This window comes from Grammomys surdaster, unplaced genomic scaffold, assembly GCF_004785775.1.
Source record: "Grammomys surdaster isolate TR1022 unplaced genomic scaffold, NIH_TR_1.0 257, whole genome shotgun sequence".
In the NCBI taxonomy this organism is placed as follows: Eukaryota; Metazoa; Chordata; class Mammalia; order Rodentia; family Muridae; genus Grammomys; species Grammomys surdaster.
The window spans coordinates 538,569-566,545 of NW_021604698.1; the positions used below are offsets into that span (position 1 = coordinate 538,569).

Here is a 27,977-nt window from a genome sequence, read left to right on the forward strand (position 1 = left end):
GCTACAGACCTGGACACACGTAGCATCAAGTAAATAGGTAGCTATGAAATCTAAAGCTTAGAGAAATTGGGATAACTTGCTAAGTTCTAAGTTGTGTGGGCATCTTGTGTAGTAAGATTTTATTAAGAATATATATACATATGCATATATATACATATGCATATATATATATTCTTCTTTGGTTAACTTTAAGCATCTAGAGTTTTGATTTACTGGGTTACTGGAAGGTAGGTCCACCGACAACCAGGTGGATATGGCTGTGAAGGAAATAGTGGATCTAGGGACAAGCGAACCTGAGCTTGAAGCACAGCAGCTGGTCACTATGGGGTGGGGGCGGCAAGCTAGAGAAAGTAACCCAGAGGACACCCAGCTTGTACCAGGAGGCCCACAGGTAGTCTTCATTAAAGCAGGAAGTTGGCAGCTAAGCGGAGAGCCAATCTGGATCCTGCTTTCTAATACCTTCTGCTACAGTTGGCCATTCCTTCAGTCTCTGCTCTATCCTTGTTCCTATGCATCTTGTAAGCAGGACACATTTTGGGTCAACAGATTTTTGGGTGGGTTACTGTCCTTATCCTTCCAATGAGAGTCCTGCCTGCCTATAGGAAGTGGCCACTTCAGGATCCATATCCGCCACCGTTGCAATCTAAGCTATAGTCATCCCCATAGATCCTCTGTGGATTCTTCCCATCCCAGGTCTCTGGCACATCCTAGGGATTGGCACTGACTCCCAGCAAATCTCCCTTTTTTCTCCTCTGCCCTCCTTTCATGTGATCTCACCTCCTGCCCTACTTCCTTCCTCCTCCTCTTTTCTGTCAACTTCCCTCTTTCCATCATCCTTTGATATCTATTTTGTTTTCAGTTCTAGGAAAGATTCAACCATCATTCTTGGGCCTTGTTATTTGGCTTTTTTGGATCTGTTGACTCTAGCATGGTTTTCCAGTACTGTATGGATAATATATATTTATAAATGAGTATATACAATGCATGTACTTTTGAGTCTGGGTTATCTCACTCAGGATGATATTTTCTACTTCCATCCGTTTGCCTTCAAAATTCATAATGCCCTTGTTTTTAATGGGTGAGTAGTATTATATTGTGGAGATATATCACATTTTCTGTTTCCATTCTTCAGTTGACAAACATCTATGTTGTTTTCCATTTCTGGCCATTACAAATAAAGATGCTATAAACATAGTTGAACAAGTGTCCATGTTGAATGGTGTAACACCTTTTGGATATATTCAAGAAATGGTATACCTGGGTCTTGAGGTAGAACTGTTCCCAATCTTCTAACATACCAAAAAGATGAGCCCTGTTTTGTCAACTGGAAGATTTATTAACTAAGATAGTTCTACAATATGATAAAACACTTAACCTGCCTTATTCAGAACAAAAAATATCTTATATGGCTTTTAAGAAATTATTTCTACACAAACCATTCAGAATTATAATCTGATTATACTGAAAAAATTAGAAAGGAGTATGTATGTAAGATAAAAACAACTTCTAGGTCCTTCTAGATAGTAACTCTGATGATTATTAGATTCAAAAATAATCAAATACCCATTATAGGCTCAAAGATTTGTACCAAAATAGAATCCCAATATTAACCTGTAAGCCCCACCTAACCAGGAACCAGATAATTTCACAGAATATTGTGTTTCCTAGTTCTTGAATAATAACAAAGCCTCATGGGAATGTATGGTGACCTATAGATGTATCCATAGAAGCTACTGTAACATATGGCTCCAACCATTCTTAGCAGGGCATTTCCAGAGAATGATTCTGATTGAAGTCCATGTTTTGATCACTGTTTAATAATTAATAAAATGTGCTTTAAATTTGCCCCCAAATGGTAGAATTGGTTTTCTCCAGCAAGTCTCTTTTATACCAATGAAAAGACTTTAGTTAAACACTTAAAATACAGGCATTGCACTGGGAGAATATTGTTTAGTAATGTAATCTGCTTTGAATTGCTATAATTACACACAGCTTAAGTATCCTTGCATTTGGCTGATATTTTCTTTTCACATAGGAGTATATAGTATTCCATTGGATCATAGTAATCTTTGAGGAGCCTCTATTAGGCCTGAGCATGACAAACATGCCTATGGCAGGCCTTGTTCTTCCCTATTCCCTCTGCCTTGCTAAAAACCATTAGAATATATTCCTAAATCTAATAGACCCATCAAGTCTATTCAGTCATGCCATTTGGTCACTTCCTCCTCATGAGCCTGACTACAAAGGTCCAGTTATCCAAGTATTGAAATCCAGCAGTCAAAAGCCTACTTTTGGCTGCCCTAAGAACTTGCCCAATCAAAATAGGAGTTTCTCCTTTAAGCTTTATAAACTACCATTTGCATATGGGGAACATCTGTGTCCTCTCTATTCAGAGGCAGTCATTTTCATCTCAGGGACAAATTTCTGGTTCTCCTCTCCCTTGTTTATTTCCCTTTCTTTCCCTCTATCTACTGTCTTCGTCTTTTACTTCATGTCCTATTTTTTCCTTTCTTTTTATTGGATTTTTTATTTGCATTTCAAATGTTATCCCCTTTCCAGCTTTCCCTTCTGGAAACCCCCATGCCCTCATTTATTCTTTTCCTTTCCCTCTGTGGTAAATAAGTCTCCTTTGTACTGAGAATTTGGTCCCAGGTTGTCTTGTGCTACTACCATCTTTTAACAGTCTCCCTCCTACACACTGCTCTCTAGAATTTGCATCTAAATATTGCAAAAGCTAAGAAATGAGGAATTCCAGTATAAAGGGAGTGTTGATATATTGAGAATGTAAACAGATTCTTTTTGGTGATTTCCCTGCAGGTCTTGAGCAAGAAGGGGGGGTGGGAAGCAATCAGGAGGAAGTAAGAATGAAACTCAGCTCAACCTGATTTTATTTTAACTGGTGCTGGACCAGGACTTTTAGAATCTGGCTCATATCATTTTACTTTAGCCATATTTAAGCATAGCACAATTTGGGGGAAAAAATCAGATAACAATCAGCTCAGTCTCAAGTGCACAATTTAAGACCTGTTTACATTGATACTCTTTAAGTAAAGAGTATTTGTCTTCTTTCATAAGAATGAGTACTGATGACTCAGAGAGTGGTACCCAAAAATGTCTGAGAAGATTGACTGAGGTAAACATAATGCCTATGGGTGTCAGGATGGGCATAGCCCTAAGATAACATAGAAGTTGCTTGGGCTGTTGGAAATCACAAGTGACATCACTCATTTACAATGGATTAAAAGTAATACTCAAGGATTAATATTTGAAAAATATTCCTCTTTTGTGATTGGAAGATCAGATTGTCTATGAAAATTTATTATCACCACTCACAATAAAACATACATTTAGTAAAATCCTCAAGAGTTGAGATGTAAATATTTTGCCTGCTGTCATATATGTCAAATATATGAGGAATTAACTTTAACTTGATGCTATATAAATTCTATAACTTTAAGTATTTGACCTTTTCTTCTTGTTTTCTTTAAACTTTCTGCCAAAGCTGTGTGCTTCAATTCACAAACTACTACAAGATGTAATTTTCTAGTAGTTACTCAGACTATAGAATTAGAAGGAATATGAGACATACACTCTATGAGAAACCACTGAAGTAATAATTCAGTTTTAGTTGTTGCCACAGTGGCCTGAAATATGATGCAGGCTACAAAATAAGAAAATAAAAATCTGCCCAAGTATATCCAGGAAGGAAGCTGCCAACGGATGGATTAGTTTCATAATTTAGTGAAACAAAAATGATTTGGTCTTTAAAGAACTGGATGTCATTTACTGTAATTTTTCCCTCTTAGTCTATTGTTATAAAAGGTCAAAAATTTGTTTATTAACATATGCTACAATTTTAGCCAAGTCCAAATATAATAAAATTGATAGCCAGATTTCTATGCTATTTTTCTGAATAGAATCCTTGACAAGAATCTATTTAACTCCTACATATAAAATGTATGATGATATCTCCATTTAATTGTTTTGTTTTACTGTATTCATATACATTTGGTTATTCAAAATTCTTTTATATTTATGGAAACATGAGTCCATACTGTAACACAGCATGGCTTTTTACCCACTATATTGTTCTAGGTAGCCATAAACTCACAGCAATCCTCTTTCTTCAGCCTGTACTGCTGGTGTGAGAGTAAAAATTAAAAACAACTTGGCAAAGACCGCCAGACGGCTTGCTGAGCTTGCTAAGAATAGCCATAATAAAAATATCAAGCCCCTCTAGGGACAAGGTGACCAAAAATGTAGAAACAATCAAAGACATATCTTGACCAGTCTAAACATGCCCAAGTGAGTAATGGGCCACCTGGTGTTTATCCTAGAAGGTCTGAGGTTTCATGGTCAAAAATAGTGGGCCATCCAGCCTGTCAAAATGATAGCTTACACAAAGTGCTGATGTTTGAAATATCCAATTATATGTAACTGCGCCAGAATTTCCTGCTTTTCCCTTCCCCCTTGTGCCTCCCCCTATAAAAGTTCTAAACTTCCTGGGGTCTTCATCGAAATTCTCTCCCCTCCGTGGGATGAGTTTCGATCTGAGGGTCCTCGTTAGTAAACTGCCTTTTGCCCTTTGCATTGAGTCAGTCTCTCCTGTCTCCTTGGATGCGCGCTGATCGGGACTTGAGTTGGGGGTACTCTTCGTGGGTCCTTACACTGGTATTGTAGGCATAAGCTACCATATTCATCTGTATGATGAACTTTTATGCAAAAAAATTACAAATTTTATAACTTCTTTAAAAATTCAATCACCCTTAATTACTTTTCCATAAGTTCTACCTACATGTGCTTGATATGGATTTCCTATAGAAAAATATTATAATGTTCCTTCCCTTTTAATACACTTAGACTTACCTCTTGAAGGTAGCATGACCTCATTTGTAGATTTATTTTGTATTGTTTGCTCTTTTAACATTAGGGGGTATCAGTCTACTTATGATAGTTATGCTCTCAAATGGGAATGACCTTAAACAAAATGCCCAATAGTGGGGAGATGGAACCTGAAGAGACCACCTCCAGTCACCTCCAGGCCCCCAGTGGAGGGATGGAGTCACTAACCCACCTTCAAAATTTTGGACCCAGAATCATTCCTGTCTAAAAGAAATACAGGGACAAAAATGGAGCAGAGAATAAAGGAGAGCCCATCCCACTAGGGACCAGCTCAACTTGGCATGCATCCCATAGAAGGGCACCAAACGCTGACACTATTACTGATACTATGTTCTGCTTTCAGACAAGAGTCTTGCATGGCTGTCCTCTGAGAGGCTCTATCAGGAGCTGACTGAGACAGATACAGATATTTACAGCCAACCGTTGGAAAGAGTTCAAGAGGTCGAGGGCCCTTTTGGAATAGTTAGGGGAAGAATTGAAGGTCTTTAACCTCCTTTGGACAAATGAGACCAAAAACTAAACTGAGACAAAAGGAAACTCACAAAAGTTATCCACCAAATGGACTAAACAGACATGTACAGAACATTTCACCCTAAAACAAAAGAATATACATTCTTCTCAGCACCTCAAGATACATTCTCCAAAACTGATCATATAATAGGACAAAAAAGCAGCTTCAACCAATCCAAGAAGACTGAAATAATCTCATGCATCTTATCAGATCACCATGGAATAAGGCTGATCTTTAACAACAAATACAACAACAACAAAACAACAGAAAGCCCACATACACATGGAAGCTGAACAACTATCTACTCAATAAAAACTAGGTCAGGGAAAAAATAAAGAAATTAAAGACTGTTTAGAATTTAATGAAAATGAAGATACAACATACCCAAACTTGTGGGACACAATGGCAGCACTGCTAAGAGGAAAAACTCATAGCCCTGAGTGCCTCCATAAAGATATTGGAAAGATCGTACACTAGCAGCTTAACAAAACTTCTGAAAGCTCTAGAATAAAAAGAAGCAAATACACTCAAGAGGAGTAGATAGCAGGAAATAATCAAACGCAGGGCTGAAATCAGCCCAACAGAAACAAAGTGAATTATACAATGAATCTGATTCTTGTAAGAAGAAACTGATTCTTTGATAGAATCAACAAAATGGATAAAACTTTAGCCAAACTAACCAGAGGGCAAAGAGACATTATCGAAATTAACACAATCAGAGATGAAAAGGGGGCCATAACAACAAAAACTGAAGAAATTAAAAAATTAGCAGATCCTATGACAAAAGCCTATACTCAACAAAACTGGAAAATCTGGATAAAATGGATAATTTCCTAGACAAATACCAGGTACCAAAGTTAAAAAAAGGTCAGATAAACCATCTAATCAGTCCCATAACCCCTAAAGAAATAGAAGTACTCAATAAAAGTCCCCCAACAATAAAATCTCTAGATCAGATGGTTTTAGTGCAGAATTCTACCAAACCTTAAAAGATCTATTACCAATACTTCTCAAACTATTTCATAAAATAAAAACAGAAGGTACACTACCCAATATATTCTATAAAGCCGTAGTTACACTGATAACTAAACCACACAAAGACTCAAAAAAGAAAGCGAACTTCAGACCAATTTCCCTCATGAATATTGAAGCAAAAATATTCAAAATTCTTGCAAAACTAATCCAAGAACACATCAAAATGATCATTCACCATGAATCAGTAGGCTTCATCCCAGGTATGCAGGGATGGTTCAATATATGGAAATCCACCAAATATATATATATATATATATATATATATATATATATATATATATATATATCATTAAAAACTGTATGATCACTGCATTATATGCTGAAAAACCCTTTGAAAAATTACAACACCCCTTCATGCTAAAAGTATTCAAGTGATCATGAATTCAAGTTCCATACCTAAATATAATAAAAGCAATATACAGCAAGCAAATAGCTGGCATCAAACTAAATGAAGAGAAACATGAAGCAATCCCACCAAAATCAGGGACAAGACAAGGCTGCCCATTCTCCCCCTATTCAATATAGTACTTGTAGTTCTAGCCAGAGCAATTAGGCAACAAGAGGAGATCAAAGGGATGCAAATTAGAAAAGAGGAAGTCAGAATATCACTATTTGCAGATGATATGATAGTATACAATAAGTAATCAGAAATCAGTAGCTTTCATTTACTCAAAGGATAAATGGCCAGAGAAAGTAAATATGGAAACAACACCCTTTACACTAGTCACAAATAATATGAAATATATTGGTGTGACACTAACCAAGCAAGTGAAAGCTCAGTATGGCAAGAACTTCCAGTCTCTGAAGAAACAAATCAAAGAAGCCCTCAGAAGATGGAAAGATCTCCCATGTTCATGGTTCAGCAAGATTAATATAGTAAAAATGGCCATCTTGCTGAAAGTAGTCTACAGATTCAATGCAATTCCCATCAAAATTCCAACTCAATTCTTCACAGTGATTGAAAGAGCAACTTTCAAATTTATCTGGAATAACAAAAAACCCAGGATAGCAAAAACCATTCTCAACAATTAAAGAACTTCTGGGGAATCACTATCCCTGACCTCAGGCTATACTACAGTGCAATAGTGATAAAAATAGCAGTGTATTGGTACAGAGTCAGACAGGTAGATAAATGGAATAGAATTGAAGAACCAGAAATGAACCCATATGCCTTTGGTCACTTGATCTTTGACAAAGGACTCAAAATCATCTCATGGATAAAAAAGAGCATGTTCAACTAATAGTGCTGCTTTACCTGGAGGTCAGCATGTAGAAGAATGCAAAATGACCCATTCTTATATCCTTGTACAAAGGTCAAGTCCAAGTGGATTAAGGACCTCTACATAAAACATGATATGATTAATTTAATAGAATACAATGTGGGAAACAACCTTGAACACATTGACACAGGGGAAAATATTCTGAACAGAAAACCCATGGCTTATGCTCTAAGATCAAGAATTGACAAATGAGACCTCATAAAATTGAAAACCTTCTGTAAGGCAACAAACACTGTCAATAGGACAAAATAGCAACCCACTGATTGGAAAAAGATTTTTTACCAATCTTATATCAAATAGAGGGCTAATATCTAATATATACAAAGAACTCAAGAAGTTAGACTCCAGAGAACCAAATAACTCTATTAAAAATGAGGAACAAAGCTAAACAGAGAAATCTCAACTAAGGAATCGCAAATAGCTGAGAAGTACTTAAAAGAAATGTTCAACATCCTTAGTAATCAGGGAAATACAAATAAACCAGATCCTGAGATTTCCTCTTACACCAGTCAGAATGTCTAATATCAAAAACTCCGGTGACAGCAGATGCTGACAAGAATGTGGAGAAAGAGAAACACTCCTTCATTGCTGGTGGGAATACAAGTTAGTACAACTACTCTGGAAATCAGTTTAACAGTTCCCCAGAAAATTGGAAATAGTTCTGAGTACCCAGTTATACTACTCTTAGGCACATACTGAAAAGTTTCTCTAACATATAACAAGAACACATGATCCATTATGTTCACAGCAGCCTTATTTATAATAGTCAGAACCTGGAAACAACACAGATGTTCCTCAAAAGAGGAATGGATACAGAAGATATGAATACAGAACATTTACACAATTGAGTACTACTCAGCTATTAAATACAATGAATTCATGACATTTTCACGCAAATGGATGGAACTTGAAAATATCCTGAGTGAGGTAACCCAATCACAAAAAAACCACATATGGTATATACTCACTGATAAGAGGATGTTAACCAAATAGCAGCTTGGGATAACCATAATACAACTCACAGGCCACATGAAACCCAAGAAGAAAGCAGACCATACCAAAGTGTGAATGCTATAGTCCTACCCAGAAGGGAGAAGAAAATAATCTCAGGAATTAGATGGAGAGAAGGATATGGGAGAGAGAAAAGAGGGGGAGGGAAAAAACGGAGGGCTGGTTCAAATATAGGAGGAGATGGGGGAGGCCAGCAATTTGAAAGGAGAGTAGCAGTGGGGTAGGGGGAACTGGGCGTAGCCACTAGAAAGTCCCAGATACCAGGGAATCAAGAGTTTTCCACGACCCAACAGGGAGGACGTTAGCCAAAATACCCAACAAAGGAGAGATAAAACCTGTAGAGACAATACCCAATTGATAGGCATAGGCATGGCCCTCGGTTGAGAGATGGGGCCACCTTCCCACCTCAAAAATAATAATCCAGAATTCCTTCTGTCAAAAGGAAATGCAAAGACAAAGAGTGGAGCAGAGACTGAAGGAAGGCCATTCAGAGACTGCCCCTCCTAGGGATGCATTCCATCTGTAGACACCAAATTCAGACACTATTGTTGATGCCAAGAAGCGCTTGCTAACAGGAGTATGGTATAGCTGTCCCCTGAGAGGCTCTACCAGAGCCTGACTAATACAAATGCGGATGCATTCAACAAAATATTGAACTGATCACAGGGATGCCAATGGAGAAGTTAGGGCAAGGATTGAAGGAGCTGAAGGGGTTTGAAACCTCATAGGAAGACCAACAATATCAACCAACAAGACCCCTTAAAGCTCCCAGGAACTAAACCACCAACCAAAGAGTATACATGGGGGGGGGGGACCCATGGTTCCAGGTGGATATGTAGCAGAGGGTTGCCTTATTGGGCATCGCTGGGAGGGGGAAACTCTTGGTCCTGTGGAGGCTAGATGACCCAGGGTAGGAGAATGCTAGGGTGCTGAGATTTGAGTGGATGGGTGGGTGGTCGAGTACCCACAGGGGGTAGGAGGAAGGCATAGGAAGTTTGTGAAGGGGAACCTAGGAAGGGGGATAACATTTGAAATGTCTATAAATAGAATAAATAAAAAATGAAAAATGGAAAAAATATTATGCCTTGAAGAAATACAGTAAAACACAGGTTAGAGTATAACATTTTTGTGTCTAAATAAATTTTAGCACTCTCATCAGTAAACATCTGGATTTTGATCGTTGTGATAACAACTCATCAATCAAAGATACATGAATTCCAATTACCTCCATTCTTAGAGAAGGAAATGCAGGACTATGGCTCAGCGGGAGGAGACTCTTCTCATCACCCAGGAGGTACTGGTTTTGAGATCTGGAAGCCAAATGGTGAGAGAATTGATGGCTGGAAGCTGTTTTGTGAGCATGTGCACACACACACACACACACACTAACAAAAATAATAAATAATAATAATAATAATAATAAATAATAATAATAATAAAAAATAAAGTGAATGAAACAGGCGAAAACAGGGGTACATGTTTTTTTTTACAAGCAAAATGGCTTTGAGAATGCTGAGCTTACTTCATTATTAGGAAGCATGAGAATAACAGACCTGAATCTACCCTGTCATGTTTTAAGGAAAATTTCTACTACAGTAATTTCTATTTTATTTAATTCTTACGCAGTACCATCAGTAAGAGATAGATGGCAGCAAAATAACAGCTACTATCCCAAACACAAGTAGCCTCATATTTATAGACTATCATTATTAAGAGAGTTAAATACTTTAAGATTATTAAAAAACCTACGAATGTAGAAAGGCAGCAACAAACATAGAGGAAAAAATATGATTTTTTTTGTTTTAAAGTAAAACAACTCGTTGTACCAAAAAATAGAAAAAATAGTGAAGAATAATCTTAGGTGTTGTGAGTTATAAAGAATTAAAAGAAATTTTGCTCCTATTTTCTTTGTTTTTTTTTTTCCCGAATTACTCGACTAAGATAGATTTATGTTGGGCCATGTGATTATCTCTTATAATCAGACTTCCAGATAAACTTTTAGAACTGCCTTAAATTTATGTGCATATTACCAGACTAAGATTGTTCTAGAAATTAAAAAATTGTCACAGTGCCAACTCCCACTTGGAATGGAATAATGGACTATACATAGAATAACTGGAGGAAAATCTGTAACAATCCAAGTAGTAATGTACATTTTTATTTTTACTCGTGTAGAAATAGCTTAGGACACACATCAAATGCTCTCTTGGTCCCCTCACCAGTTTAGCCTACTTGCCCAGGAGGAATTATGTTCTTCAATTAATGAAGTCAAAATATCTGGACATTAAGTGTCTGAAGTTCAGGAAGGAAGACAGTTTTGAATTTGTAGTTATCATTCTAAGGGAATGCATATGGTTAGGAAAATCACAAATTCTTAGTTATTTTTTTTCTTCTTGTTGGTTTTTCCAAGTATTGCTAGCCACTGGTATATGCCTCTTAATTCGGTAAATCTAAACTGTCATTGTCACATATTCCATAGTTACAGAATTATCTGGGTTTAGAGAAGGCTTTTATTTGTCACATACTAAGATGAATCTTTTCAATTTTCTTCATAGAAATTATCTTATTTACAGAAAAGGATCTGTATTAGGTTGTCTCATCATACTTAGCATTCTGTGGAATCCTCGTTTTTTCCAGAAATCAAACAAGTCACCATATGGTCAAATGTTGACTTTGTTATATGTAAAATTGACAACAAAAGAGTGATAAGTATATAAACACAGAAATTAAACATATTTGAAGTCATAAATACTATAATGATCTTTAATTAACATGAATAACAATGATTCCAAAAATATAGAACCTAAAAAAAAGTTTGTTCATGAAAAATTTTGGTACATAAGCACACATCTCTCAGGAAGATAAACAATTCTATAGTATATGTGTATAAATGACAAGGAAATTTATAAATATGCACACTGGAAATTACTGGATTGTGTAATTCATGAAGACTATATTTGAAATGCTGATCTTAGCTGTCATTTGACTGCTTCTGGAATCAACTAAAACCCATGAATCTAGGTACGTCTGTAAAAGATTTTCTTGATTGGTTATTTGATTTGGGCTACACCTTCTACTGGCAGCCCACACGAAAGGACATGAAGGGAGCAGTAATCTTTTGCTTTTTGCCTATTTGCCCTCAATCTTGAGACAAGTGCATTTATCCTGTTGTTGAAGCATGCCTTCACTGGTATTAAAACCTACTTTTGAATTCCTAGGTAGACTTAAGACCAGTAGTTTTCTAAAATTTCTTCTAGATGCCAGAAACATATTGAGATGGCTGAGATGTGCCATCTATTATTTGATTATTTGCCTTGTTAGACTTCTTGAACTACATTCTGTAAGTTTCTCTATATGTCTATCATCATTCAACCAATTCTATTTCTTTAGAGAATTCTGAATAATAACCATATGAGTATATGAACTACAACAGCCATTGGCTGAACATAAAACAACAAAAAAAGCATTCCTCTACTTTGGATTATTTACATTACATGGTAATGAGTGATCATTTCTACAGCTCCTAATAGACAACAATCAGCTAGTTAAGAGAGCAGTCAGGATTGCAGGTCATATCCTAACTTATCCTTGAGCTGTTTAGAGTCTTCCTCTTGATGTCCCAGATTATCTTAATCAGTTGGTCATCTCAGTAATCAAACATTTTGTCTCAAAAAGTATGCTTTTCACTATGCTCTATGAACAAATGAGAGAATACCTTGCTCCATGCACAGATTGGGGGTGAGTCCATGAAGAATGACTTTGCTCCCTGTAACTAGCAGTGATCAGGTTTTTCCACCTACACAAAGCTGCCTATGCTAAACAATCTAGATGTGTGTGAAAATACAGTCCTTGGAGGTAACAGTTCATTCTAGTTCCTTTGTTCAAAGTGGTATCAGAACTTCTTCCCTGGATACAAAAGCTTAGATACTCAATAATTGGGAAAAAGACAGTGTGATATGGTAGATGATTTGGTTTCTTACTTCTTTATAGGAAACATATGGCAATGTTTATATAAGAGTAGAAAACAATAACATACAGCTATCAAGTTAGCAATAGCTAATGGAGCCATACATAAATGGAAATTAAGTATCTCTCTACTATTCCAGAATTGTGGTTTGATGATATTTGAATGCATCCTGTTTTATTTGTTTTGAAGTGAAGTTTTATTTTAGGCTTAATTCCTAATTGGAAGAAAATTGTGTAGCAAGATGTTTTTATTTCTGTTCTGACTCCTCTCTGTGCTTAATTAAATTACTTTATTAACAGAGATAATAAATTCTAGTGTACAAAAGTTTGTATTATGATCATGTAAAAATTAAACTCTATTCCTTTTTTTAACTGCAAAACAGAAAAGAAGCAAACCAAAACCAAAAAACCTAAATAAATAAATACCCAATAACAGCAGCAACAAAAAACAAAAACAAAAATCCAAAAAAACTAAACCACATCAAATGCACATGCCAGGACTGCCTTTTGGAAAGAGCAAGTGAAAAATGTTTGTATGTGATATGATAGTGAGTAAACACCACAAAAGACACATTTTGGGTCCAAGCTTTCTGTCATTAACATAACTCATGAGAATATAAAGTTGAGAGTGAAATAAAACCTTGCCTCAACCTGAATGTATCTACTCCAACAGATTTTACATAATTTTATTCTTTTGTAATGTCAAAGACTCTCTTATAGTATTTTATTTTTGAACTATATTTGTACAGAAAGCATCAACTTTACCAATGTTTATAACACAGATTTGTATTTCCTATAGGGTCATTATAGCGAATCTTCCAAGTAACAGGACATGTACTTTACTGAGACCATTGGTCATGAATTATGCAAGAATCTACTACTTGCTTAATTACTTTATTTTTCTTATCACCACTAACACTCTGGAAAAGAAAAAGATATAAATATCAAACCTAAATTTATTTAATTTGTGAAACACTATTGAATCTCATAATTTAAAAACATATCTCATATAACTATGTAGCCTCAATGCTCTGATATTCCATCATTTTAATTATAAACTAGCTACAAGTATTCAATCAGGAATCTTGTCACCAATAGACATTTTAATCAGTTAATTTATCTAATGTGAATGGGTGTTTTGGCTGTGTATATATTTTTGCACAATGTGTGTGTATAGTGCTCAGATATGTGATTGTATTCTGTGGGACTGGATTTTGGGATGGTTGTTAGCTACTGTTTTGGTACAGGAACTAAATCCTAAATTCTCTGGAAGGAAAGCTTATGATTGTCTCTGCTAATCTATTTCTCTAGCCCCTGGTATCATTTATATTTGATAGTAGTAATTAGATGCTGAGCTGATGGACACTTTAGAAGGATAGTAAGTTATCACTTGCAGGTTAATGCTACCTGTCCTAAGGAACATCAAATATTCTCTACAACATCAATAAATAAATAAATAAGTAAATAAATAAATAAATAAATAAATAAAACAATGCTGAGCCAATATTCTGGAAGTGGCATCAGAAAAATATATATTGAGACCTGGGAAAAATATCTTTGCCAATGGCTATCATTTTCAACACAGAACTAAGAGACTGATTGATGTAAGATTGTATGGCTTGGTCCATGGCCCCTGGTACATATATAGCCTTGTCTAACCTCAGTGGAAGAGGATGCATGTAATACTGTAGAGATTTGATGCCCTAGGAAGGGGAATCCTGGGGGGATCAGGTGCAGGTGAAGGCGATGGGTGAGTGGGTGGAAGGGGGAATACTCTCTCAGATACAAGGGGATGGAGCATGGAGAGAAGAACTCTGGAAGGGGAGACCCAAAGGGGACAACATTTGAAATGTAAATAAATAAAATAATTTAATGGAAAAATAAAGATAAAATGGGATAAAAAAAGAAGAATGTAGATCTCAGACTTGTTATCAAGCTTAAGTGGGGATGGTAATAAGAGATTGAAGAAAAGAAAAAAAGAGGCAGTAGTCAAATCTGAAGATTTTGAAAAAGTCTTATAAAACCCACTAGTTTGTCAGCTAATTAAAATGATTTTAATATTTATTTTTATTATTTTTAATTATGTTTATGGGAGATTATATGCACATAAGTGCAAGTGTCAACAGAGGGTTCAGGTGCCAGACCCGCCTAAGGCTATAGTTAAAGTCAGTTGTAAGGCACCTGACATGGATGGTGGGAGTTGAACTTAAGATCTCAGAAAGAGAAGCAAGTATTCTAACCACTGATCCATCTTTCTAGCTCTAAAAATATGGTTTATAAAGCACTTTGCACAGAAATAGTCACATTAGAAAATAATGTTATTCCCAGAAAACATGGGTAATTAAATGAAAGTCTTAGTGGCAGGCATCGGATATCTCCTTATGAGATATTGGTGAGAGCCCTAAAAAGAACCAACAACAATGCAGGTTTGTTATCTTTGACCCTGATACTCATGATAACTATGAGAAATAGCATTATTACTTAAAGCTCCACATGTTTTGATTGTAGAACATAGAAACCAACCCTGAAATAGCTAATAAATAACTCTGCTGCTAGTTTTCCTAGTATTGGAATAGTCTTCCTAGGTTGGAACCAATGCCTGGTACTCAAAACATTATAAATAAAGAAACAAACAAACAAGAAATAAAGCATGGCTTCAATAATAATAACTCTGCTGAAAATAATTGGGACTGAGTGCTTGGATATAGATGAGAAAGATTTCTCATATAGGGGTTAGAAAGATTTTAAATGCCAGAGAATAGAGTGCTGTGAAATGCTGTACTCTGTACATACCATGGATGTTCCATTTATCAATTGATAGCAGATGTTGCTACCTGAACAAGACATATATAAGATCAAGCCAGTCCAAAATTCCACCATGGAGAAAGGAAGGGATACCAAGACTTGATTTATAATTGAAGAGTTGGTGGTGGTTGAAGGTTTTTTTTTTGGAGAGCGATAGGCTGTCCATGCCCCAGTGAAATGATATTTGCCTATATATGGACAACACAAATTGCACTCCATGAGAAAAATTTATCCTATCATCAAACTATCTCTCTGCCCAAATTCATCAGACCTGGGGATCCTAAACTATGCAAGTTAGCTTCCTTTTCCCAGCCCATCTTCCCTGCTATCTGAGTCCTTTGGGGGCACTCCCAGCAGCCTTGAGCTGTCTCCTATGCCCAGTGGACCTCCTTTTTCCTGAAATCTCGCTGCCTACCCTCATCAGACTTGCAGATCCTGAACCATACAGACCTACCTATCTGGAATCACATGACCCAAGGATATCCATCATAGGCATGCCTCACCAGGACAATTGAGGTCCTGGACCCCCTCTCAGTAGGTATAGGATCTACACCAGAAAAATCCAGGTACCAATGTCAATCAGATGGCTAAAGGTCCTGTAAAAAATACAATCCATATCCAGAGCAATATGACACCTTCAGAGTATATCTATCCTAGTACATACAGCAAGCCTTGGACATCTTTTCACAACCTAAGCATAGGAAAACAACCTTAAATCAAACCATATAAAGATTATAGAACCCTTTAATGAGGAAATGAATAAATTTTGTAAAGAATTATAGGAAAATGCAATCAAACAGGAAGGGTCTTTAAAGAGGAAACAAATAATTCCTTTAAAGACACACAGTGAAATACAGTTAAACAGGTGAAGGAAATAAAATTGATCAAGACCTGATAATGGAAATAAAAGCAATAAAGAAAACACAAACTAAGAAGATATTTGAGATGGAAAATATGTGGAGAAGAATAGACACAACAGATGTGAGCATCACCAACAGAATATAGGAGACAGGAGAGAGTTGAAGGCAGAGAAGATACAAGAATAGAAATTGATGCACCAATTAAATCTAAAAAATTTCTGACTGGAGTATAAATAAATAAATAAATAAATAAATAAATAAATAAATAAATATGATAGGGAGTATAATCAACTCTACCACATATAGAAATTAAAATATAATAAGGTGTAAAAAAAATTCTGACACAAAATATCAGGGAAATCTGGGCTACCATTAAGTACCTATCCTGAAATAATACAAATAGAAGAAGCTAAAAAGTCAGAGCTCCAAGATCCAGAAAACATTTTCAAAAAAATCATAGGAAAAAACTATCCCAACGTAATGAAAGAACTACCATACAACACCAATCAGATTGGATAAGGGGAAAAATTTCCCTTGTCATGTAATAACCAAAACATAAAATTTACAGAACAAAGAAAGAATATTTAACTTGCAAGGGAAAAGGGCCAGGTAACATACAAACGCAGATCTATCAGAATTGCACTTTACTTATTAATAGCAATTCTAAATCTAGAAGGGCTTGAACAGATATCTTACAACTTCTAAAAAAAAATCATAGATGCAAACCTAGACTACTATATTCAGCAAAGCTGTCAATCGTAATAGAGAAAACAAAATATTTCAATACAAATCCAAATTTGAACAACATCTATCCAAAAATTGAAACCTTTCAGAAAATACTCAGAAAAAAAACTCCAGATTAAGGAGAATAACTACATATAGGAAAACACAGGAAATGAGTACTTCTGTAGCAGGAAAAACAAGGAAAGTACACATACAAAACACATACACACAGAGAGAGACACACAAACACATACAGAAACACACTAAAACTATGAACATCAAATTATAGGAATTAATCACTGGCCATTAATATCTCTTAACATCAATGAACTCAATTCCCCAGTAAAAAGAAACAGGTTAATAAAATGAACATAAAAACAAGATCGATCATTCTGTTGCATACAAGAAAAACAACTCAGCAATGAAGATATTACCTCAGAGTAAAGGCCTGGAAATAAGATTTCCAAGCAAATGGACCCAAGAAGCAAGTTGAAGTAGCAATTCTAATATTGAATAAAATAGACTTTCAACCAAAATTAATCAATGGAGACAGTGAAGGACACATGACACTCATCAAAGGAAAAAAACTACGAAGGTGATATCTTAATTCTGAACATCTATGTCCCAAACATAAGGGCACCTACATTTGTAAACAAACAAACAAACACAAAAATAAGACAAAAAACAAAACAAAACAAAACAAAAAAAAACCCACATGGCTAAAGCTTAAATCGCACATTGAAGCCAACTCAGTAATAAAGGGAGACTTGAAATCTCCATTCTCCCCAATTGAGGTGTCATCTAGACAACAACTAAACAGAGAAATAATGAAACTAACAGGCACTATGAATATGTGGACAAAACAGACATCTATAGAATATTTTATACAAACACAAAAGAATATGCCTTATTCTTAGCACCTCAAGGATCCTTCTCAAAAATTAAACATAGAGTCAATCATAAAAGCAAGCCTCAAAAGATACAAGGAAATTGAAATAATGTATTGAATTTTATCAGACCACCATGGACTTCAACAGTAACAGAAACACCAGAAAGGATACACACTCATAAAAACTGGACAACTCTGTACTCAGAGATCTCTGGTACAGAGAAGAAATAAAGAAATAAAAAACTTTCAATGAAATGAAATGAAAACTTTCAATGAATGAACTCAATGAAAATGAAGGCATACCATACCCAGAATTTCTGAAACACAGTGTAATCAGTACTAAGAGTAAAGTTCACAAATGCCTCCATAAAGAAATTAGAAACTTCTCATACAAGCAATTTAAAAGTACACATGAAAGCTCTAGAAAAAAAGATGCAAGCACACTGAGGAGGAGTTGAAGGCAGCAAATAATGAAAATTGCAACTGAAGCCAATTAGTTAGAAACAAAGAAAATAATACAAAGAATCAAGGAAACCAAGAGCTGGTTCTTTGAGAAATCAACAAGATAGACAAACTTTTAGGCAAACTAACCAAAGACATAGAGACTGTATCCAAATAAACAAAATCAGAAATGAATAGGGAGGCATAACAACAGACACTGAAGAGGTTCAAAGAATCATTAAGTCTGATTTCAAAATTCTGTGCTCCACAAAACTGGGAAATTGAAATGAAATGGATGATTTTCTAGGCAGGTACCGCTTAAAGTTCAACAAAGGTTAGGTAAATTGTTTAAACAGCCCTGTAACCTCTAAGGAAATAGAATTAATCATCAAATGAATTTTTAACTTTCTGTCGAAAAACAAAAAACCCAGGATAGCAGAAGCAATTCTGAACAATAAACACACTTCTGGAGGTATCACCATCCCTAACTTCAAGACATACAGCATATTATATTATATACAGAGTTATAATTATATACAGAGTAATAATAACTGCATGGTATTGGTATAGAAATAAACAAGTTGATCAATGGAATTGAATTGAAGTCCCTGAAATAAAATCATACACCTGTGGACACTTGGGTTTTGACAAAGAAAGCAAAACCATATAATGGAAATCAGGAAGCATCTTCAACAAATGGTGCTAGTCTAACTGGATGTCTGCATGTAGAAGAATGCTAATAGATCTATATCTATTATATATATATATATATATAATAGATATAATATATATCTATTACATAAAGGTGGATCCAAGTTGATCAAAGACAACAACATAAAATCAGATACATTCAATCCAACAGAACAAAAAGTGGGGAATAGCCTTGATCACATTGGAACAGGAGACAACTTCTTGAACAGAACACCAATGACTCAGGCTCTAAAATCAACAACTAATAATTGGGACCTCTTAAAACTGAAAAGATTCTATAAGGCAAAGGGCACTCTCATTAGGACAAAACAGCAGCCTACAGATTGGGAAAGGATCTCCAACAACCCTACATCTTACAGAGAGCTAATATCCAAAATTTATAAAGAACTCAAGATGTTAGACATCAACAATTTAAATAACACTGTTAAAAAATGAGTTACAGAGCTAAACAGAGAATTATCAAAAACAAATCATTAATGTCTGAGAAGCAATTGAAGAAATGTTCAAAATCCTTCAGGGATATGCAAATCAAAAGAATCCTGAGATCAAAAACAAAAACAAAAAACAACAAAACACAAAAAAACAAACAAAGAAAAAAAAACCCTAGTGATATGATAGCACATGCCAGTACGGATGTGGAACAAGGGGCTATTGGTTGTGGGAGTATAAACTTGTACAACTACTTTGGAAATTTAATTTGGCAGTATCTGTGATAACTGGGAATAGTTCTAACTCAAAATCCAGCTATACTACTCCTGGCATATAACCAAAAGATGTTCTACTCCCCCACAAAGACACTTGCTCAACTATGTTTATAGCAGCTTTATTTGTATTAGCCAGATACTGGAAACAACCTAGATATCCCCCAACTGAAAAATGGATATAGAAAATGTGATACATCTACATAGTGGAATACCACTCACCTATTAAAACCAAAGATATCATGAATTTTGCAGGCAAATGGGTGGAACTTGAGAAATACCATCTTGAGTGTTGTAACAAAAATGCAAAAGGAGGATATAAACAATAAAAGACAGGATACACCCCCCAAAAAAATCCAAAGAAGAAGAAAGGCCCAAGTAATGATGCTTGAATCTCAGAAGGGGAAATAAAATAGTTGAGGGAGGCAGATGGAAGGAGGGAATTGGTTGGGAGAATAATTGGGGAGGGGAGGGGAAGGTCAGGTGTGGGGATGGACAAGAGAGATGGCTAGATGGCCATGAGAGTGAATGGAAATGTGCAACTGACAGGGACGCTGAAGTAGGGAGCATCTCCAGGATAAGAAAGAGCCGGGATAAGGAAGACACTCATGAATCAATAGGGGATGTCCTTAGCAGTGACACACAGCATTAGGGATATAGAACCTGAAAAGGCCAACTTCTATACTCAGTTAGGAAACCCAGTGGAGTCATAGGGACACCAATCTACCCACAAAACCTTTGATCCAAAATTTATCCTGTCTACAAAAAGTGCAGAGACAACTGATAAAGCAAAGACTGAGGGAATGGCCAACCCAAAACTGGCCCAACTGGAGACATATCCCATGAACAAGCATCAATTCTTGACACTACTAATGATAGTCCTTCATGCTTGCAGATAGGAATCTAGAATGGCTCTCTCCTGAGAGGTTCCACCCAGCAACTGACTAAGACAGATATAGAGACCCACAGCCAAAGAGTTGAGGGAGCTTGTGGACTCTTAATGGAAGAGTTGAGGGCAAGACTGAGCGTCATGAAAGGGATAGTAACTTTACTGGAAGACCAACAGAGTCAACTAACCTGGACTCTTGGGCTCTCAAAGACTGAACCACAAACCAAACAGCAGAGAGGGATGGGAGCTAGTGTCCTCATGCCTAAGTATATGTAGTACCTTTGCAGCTTAATCTTCATGTGGGTCCTAAACAACTGAAGTGTGTGTGGGGATAATCCTAAGAGATTTTTTACCTGTCTGTGAGATGTATTCTTTTATCTGGGCTGCCTGTGTGGCCTCAGTGGGAGAGGATGGGCCTAGATCTGTAGAGATTTTATGTGACAAGGTTGGGTGATACCCAGGGAGGGCCTTTAACCTCTCAGAAGAGAAAGGGAAGGGTATACTGAGTTATGGTGGAAGGATTGTGGGAGGAGGTAACAGAGAGGTGGGGTAGTGAGTGTGATGTAAAATAAAAAAAAGAATGGAGTGTTGATAGGGACATGAACGATAACAAGAAGGTGAAGGGAAATGAGTAAGCATAACACATTTTATATAGGTATGAAATTGTCAAGTGTAATGAAAAAGTAAACTCTGAAATAATATATGAAATAATATAAATATATTTATATTGGCAGACAATGAGAACATTCTACAGACTAATATAAACATACAAACATACATACACACACATACACACATATATATGCATATATTCCTATATATATATATATATATGTGTGTGTTCCTGACACTAGTGATACTCCTTTATTGAATATTGAAAATGTGTATATGTATGTATATATGTATAAATATAAAAATAAATTATAAAGTTTACCAAATATTTTAAAAGCATAGGTGAAGAATAGACATAATTTCTACCATGCACTTGTTATAACTGGGATACAAAATATCCACTATGAAGGCTCATGTGTTGAAAGTTTAGTACCATTGAGACATAATTGGAACATGAGGTCTAATAGCATCTGTGATTCCAGAGATGGCTGAATAACTGAATGCATGGTTTGAAGGTAAAAGGTAGTTGGAGAGTAAAAGTTCCTAACAAACACTGCCCTTTGGAGACTGCATCTCATCTTCATGCCCATTTTTCTTCAGGTTTCAGGATGTGAACATTCTCTTCTGTCACATGTATTTGTACACATTATAATCTGCATCACCACAAAACCACTGTCATGGAATCAACTGACCATGCCTTGATGTCTCTGAATCACAATACAAAATGAGTCCTTCCTCCTTAAGATATTTACTGAAGTACTCTACAACTTTGATGAAAGTGACTAACAAAATCTTTAACCTCTTATTAGTGATTATGATATCATCAATAACTCTTCTGTCACCACTTTGTGTGTGTGAGGGTGGGTGTAGAGAAGAAGGAATGAGGAAGAAACAGAGGCAGAAAGAGACTCATAAAACTCTATGGCCAATGTTACAATTCAAATTTTGCATCCATAAATGGGCATAAAATTCATAATAGCTGTCACTAAAATAACACTCCTCCTATTCTTCTAAAGCCCATTTCTGTTATAAAACACATAAAAAGCTATTATTATAGTTTATTAGCAGTGAATTTCCTTTTTAAATTTTAATAGTTTTTGAAAGGAACCTTTTCATTAAACTAGTATCATTGAAACTCTTCCAGAAGGATAACTAAACCTTCTTCCCTTTATAATTCTCTTTGCTCACATATGATATAATGAGCTGCAAACTGCACCAGGAGAAATTTTAGCATGCTTTATACGGCATCTGCTAGTTGGGTTTTTAAGCCAATAATATTTTCTGATAATAATTTAACTGTATTCTGGGACCAATGAAATTATGACTGCACAGAGTTCAGTTAAACTTCTATTATAACTTTTTTTTCACAAAATTTTAAATTATTATTTGTAATGTCTAACCAATGGATAGATCATATTTTGTAAATTAGAAATCCACATAAATAACTGTCTCTGAAAAACAAACAAACAAACAAACAATCAAACAAACAAACAAACCAAAAACAAGAAGTCAACATAAGGAAACTATAATGACTGTGTTACTGAAGCCAGGCAGAAAACACTCAGATTTTACATTGGATGAGTAGAAACAGGGGTGAATGATTAAATATCAAAAAATCACCACTATTATGTTGATAAATGATTCAGGACTTCTGCCACCTCAGCCCCCTAGTCAGATCAAATTTCTAGGAAAATCTTCTAAGAACACTAAATGGTGATGATATAAAAATAATCAAGTTCCTCTCTGTCAACCTCCAAGATGCTTTTACAAAACAAAATGCAACTTAAGTTTTCTTTAGTTTTTTCTTTTTAAAGACTTGTAACTGGGTGCTGTGGTACTCATCATTATTTCAAGCACATGGGAGGGAGAGAAAAATACATTGGTAGAAACTAGTGAGGTAAGTGTTATGAAGTAATAATGAAATAAGTAGCTATCTTAAAAAATAACTAAATTGATCCAATTCAATTCAATACAGCTTCAAATATTTCTAGTGTATAAACTATATCAGAACTAAATAATACATTTATGATGTCTTCCCAGCTCAGTTGACAAATTTTCAAGCTTGAAAATTCTCAATCTAGAAATTCCTCCCAGACATGTAAATAGGGTTATATCATAGGTAATTCTAGATTGTGTTAAGTTGACAATCAATATTAATTAACATTCCTCGTGAACTTAAAATCATGTTTGTCAGGACTTGGAATTATAGCTCAGTGCTATTGATCTTAGTATATTTCATTGTGAGAAAATGTCCCTATAACTTTGGGATATTGATTTCAATTTCTTAGTTAAGTGGTAGGTATCTTTTATTTTACTCAGTTCTTCAGCTTTGATAGCTATTCTTAAAGGTAGACATGCTTTCCTGAACAGCAACCAAAAATGTAAATGACTTTCTGTCTCACTATAAGGAAATGCAATTAACGCTATTTAAAATTTTCTAGTTATTTTAGTGTGTATTAGGAAAAGGTATAATACGTTACTCACACTCTAGTCACACAATATCTGGTAAAAGAATTTTCAGGAAGAAAAGGGGTTTCCTTTGTTGGGGAAGTCATGGAGATGGCAGAGCAAAGACATGGTAAGATTGCATCCACATTCAGGAAGCAAAGAGGTTAATCTGATTTAGATGTAGAAGGCACATAACACAAATCCTGCCATATTCTATTTATTAAGTCCATCACAAAAGACTAGTAAGGATTAAGATATCAAGATGCTCAAATAGGATTTCAAGTCCAGAATACATGAAGAACATGTGAGAAAGAAGTTATAGTAGCACCATATCATGCTGATCGACCATTGATTTTTTCTTTATTTTTCCCTTTATCTTCTTCCTTGCTAACTTTATCCCTCTTTCATTTTACTTTTGTATATCTTCCTTACCTCTTATGTATTCATTCTTTGATGTTTATTCCTGCTGTCTGTATTCCTCTTTCATCATTTATTGTTACCTTATGTATATCTTGTTTACCTGTTATCTATCCAAAGAAACGTGATTAAAGAATCACTTTGTCTAGAAGTGTTACTGTTTATAATATGTCATTATTCCTACAAAATGACTGATAGTTTATAAATACTCGCTTTCCTTTATCTACACATAGCCATAAAACGACAAACATAAAATAATACACATAAAATAGTTACACATACAATATATATATAAAAAACATACACAGAAAATAATTATGGATAGAAATTTTCCATGCATTAAGTAGATTGTCTTATGAGATTCAGTTATATACTACATATAACTTCCTAGAGAGAAGATATATGAATAATCAACATATTAATCATTTAATCATATTAATATATTAATTTTTCTTGTTGTTTACTGTGCTGAATTGACAGAATTGTTTATTGCTCATGACTGGATTGCATTTGGCAGATACAAATTCATATAGATCTGCCAGGTAATTCTTAGAATGTAGTTGTTGGGCCTATGTATAATCTTTTCTTATACACTGCATATGTTACTTCATCTATGCACTGACTTGACCCTTCTCTTTCATGTTTCATAATGGATTTCACACATAGCCATAGGTTTATAGTCAGGGAGGGTCAGTTTTCCTTCACTGGTAGTTTAAGCAAGGGTCTAAGCTAAGGAGTTGTGAACTGTATTTATGCCTATATGTCCTGCATTTACGTTGTTTTTTTTTTTTCAATTTTTAACAATGAAGTTGTTACTGGGTCTCTGAAAACTTGTGGCTAAGTAGTTTTGAGACTATATGATTAACAGTTTGACTAAATTGTCACTAGTACCTCGTGATTTAAAAAAAATCTCTGATTCTTTCAGTATCTACTTGTACTACAGGTATTATTTTTTAAAATGTAAGTAATACTTTCCTGAAGAAGCCATAATTTCTATAAGGTAAAACCAACTACAAAAAATGTAATAGCTATAATTAACACTGACTATCTTATTCAGTCTTGTCGGGAGCCGCATTCGCCATTGCAAAATGGCGCTGGCTCCTTGAGGGAGCCAAGCTGAATGTGCGCATGCGCAGAGAGTAAAAATTACTATGCTAATTAAGCCTCACTCCAAGAGCACTCTAAGAGCCAATGAGAAACGAGTATGCTAATTAGGCATCATTAAGGAGCCAATGAGCATGCAGTAAGTGCTCCCAGGACTCTATATAAGCCCATGGGTTCTGGGGCTCTGGGTCCTTCGCCACTACCATCTAAGAGAGCTGTAACACCATCTAAGAGAGCTGTAACACCGTCTAAAAGAGCTGTAACAAGTAAACTGCGTGTCAGAAGAATCCTGAAGTGTGGCGTGTTCTCCTTTTCGGCGAGGCGGCGCGTCACACAGTCTTGGTATAAACTCCACATAACATTATTTCTCCATGTCATTCAATAACAGAGTTGGCCATATAGCTCATACAGCTGTGCAAATGTGCTACATCTGGGTCTGCATTGCACTCAGCACTAAAAGCCTTAAGTTATCTGGTATACAGATTGGTGCATAAATCTTCTTTTTTAATCAAACTAAAGAATTCATGTCTTCATCATGGCATGCTGAAGATACAATTTTAACTTTAAAACCGATGGTCAAAAGATCTTGTTATCTATTCATTTCAATTCCTATATTTTTATTTAAGAGAGATGCTGGATTCATAATTTTATAATTACCCACTAAGTAAATATTATAAGGCAATACTTTTAAAAGGTTATTTAAAAATAAACTTGCCGTGCATAGCAGCGATGCATCATGAATCTACAGATATCCACTTTAGGTAACACAGCAGGATCTGAAGTACACCCTAGGACCTCAGGAACACATAGCGATGCCAGTAGCGCCATGCAGCAATGGCTGACACTTTCCTGGAACACATGTGCTGCCTGGACATTGACTCCATACCCATCATGGCCTATAATACTGGCAGCATTTGTACCATTGGCCCTGCTTCCTGGTCTGTGGAGATACTGAAAGAGATGATTAATTCTGGACTGAATGTGTCTCCACTGAATTTTTCTCATGGAGCCCATAAATACCATGCAGAGACCATCAAGAATGTCCATGCAGCCACAGAAATTTTTCCATTCTCTACCATCCCATTGCAGTGGTTCTGGACACAAAGGAGCCTGAGATCTGGATTAGACTCATCAAGGGCAGCCGTACTGCAGAGGTGGAGCTGAAGAGAGCCACTCTGAAGATCATCTTAGACAATACCTTCCTGGAAAAGTGTGATTAGAACATCCTGTGGCAGGACTATAAAAACATCTGCAAGTTGGTGGAGGTGGACAGTAAGATCTACGTAGATGATGGGCTCATCTCACTTCAGGTGAAGGAAAAACGTGCTGACTACCTGGTGACAGAGGTGTAAAATGGTGGCTCCTTGGTCAGCAAGAAGGGCATGAACCTTCCTGGAGCTGCTGTGGACTTCCCTGCCATGTCAGAAAAGGACATCCAGGATCTGAGGTTTGGGGTGGAACAGGATGTAGACATGGTGTTTGGATCTTTCATCTGCAATGCAGCTGACGTGCATGAAATTAAGAAGGTCCAGGAAGAGAAGGGAAATATCAAGACCATCAGTAAAATTGAGAATCATGAAGGTGTCCGCAGATTTTATGAGATTCTGGAGGCCAGTGATGGGATCATGATGGCTCGAGGTGACCCGGGCATTGAGATTCCTACAGAGAAGGTCTTCCTGGCTCAGAAGATGATGATCAGACAATGCAACCGAGCTTGGAAGCCTGTCATCTGTGCCATACAGATACTGGAGAGGATGATCAAGAAGCCATGTCCCACCCATGCGGAAGGCAGTTATGTGGACAATGCAGGTCTAGATGGAGCAGACTGCATCATGGTATCCAGAGAAACAGCCAAAGGGGACTAACCTCTGGGAGCTATTTGCATGCAGTGCCTAATTGTCTTAGAGACAGAGGCTGCCATCTACCACTTGCAGTTATTCGAGAACTCCACATCCTGGCACCCATTACCAGTGACCCCACAGCCATGGGCGCAGTAAAGGACTCCTTTAAGTGTTGTAGTGGGCCTATTAAGGCGGTCACTAAGTCTGGCAGGAGTCCTCACCAAGTGGCCTGGTACCACCCTCATGCTCCTATCATTGCTGTGATATGTAATCCCCAAATGGCTCACCAGGCCCATCTGAACCATGGCATTTTCCCTGTGCTGTGTAAGGATGCGGTACAAGATGCCTGGGCTGAGAATGTTGACCTTCGTGTAAACTTGGCCATGAATGTTGGCAAGGCCTTAGCCTTCTTCAAGAAGGGAGATGTGGTCATTGTTCTGACTAGGTGGTACCCTGGCTCTGGCTTCACCAACATGATACTTGTAGTGCCTGTAGTTTGATAGCCCTCTGGAGCCCCTCTTCTAGCTCCTGTCCCTTCTCCCCTCCTATCTTATTCATTAGGCCAGCAATGCTCACAGTGCTCACTCTGGGCCGTAGTATGGTGCTGGTGGGCTGAGACACCAGGGAAAATTGCATGGGAAACATGCAGTAGAGCCCAGCTATTTTTCATGGCCCTATCTAAGCCAGGGGGGATGAGGAATGCAGGATTAGAAACCCTCTGAGTTTATCACGAAAGGCAGCACCATCTCTGTATACTTTGCTCTTATAGAAAGTTGCCCAGAGAATTCTCAGCCCAAGCCTGGAGTCAGGAGACAGCAAGAGTAGGGGCTG

At 36.4% G+C, this 27,977-nt stretch overlaps 1 pseudogene; it reads left to right on the forward strand.

The window, feature by feature from the left end:
* Positions 1–253: 253 nt before the first annotated feature.
* LOC114627736 lies at positions 254–27,646 on the forward strand (annotated as a pseudogene).
* The last annotated feature ends 331 nt before the right edge of the window (positions 27,647–27,977 follow it).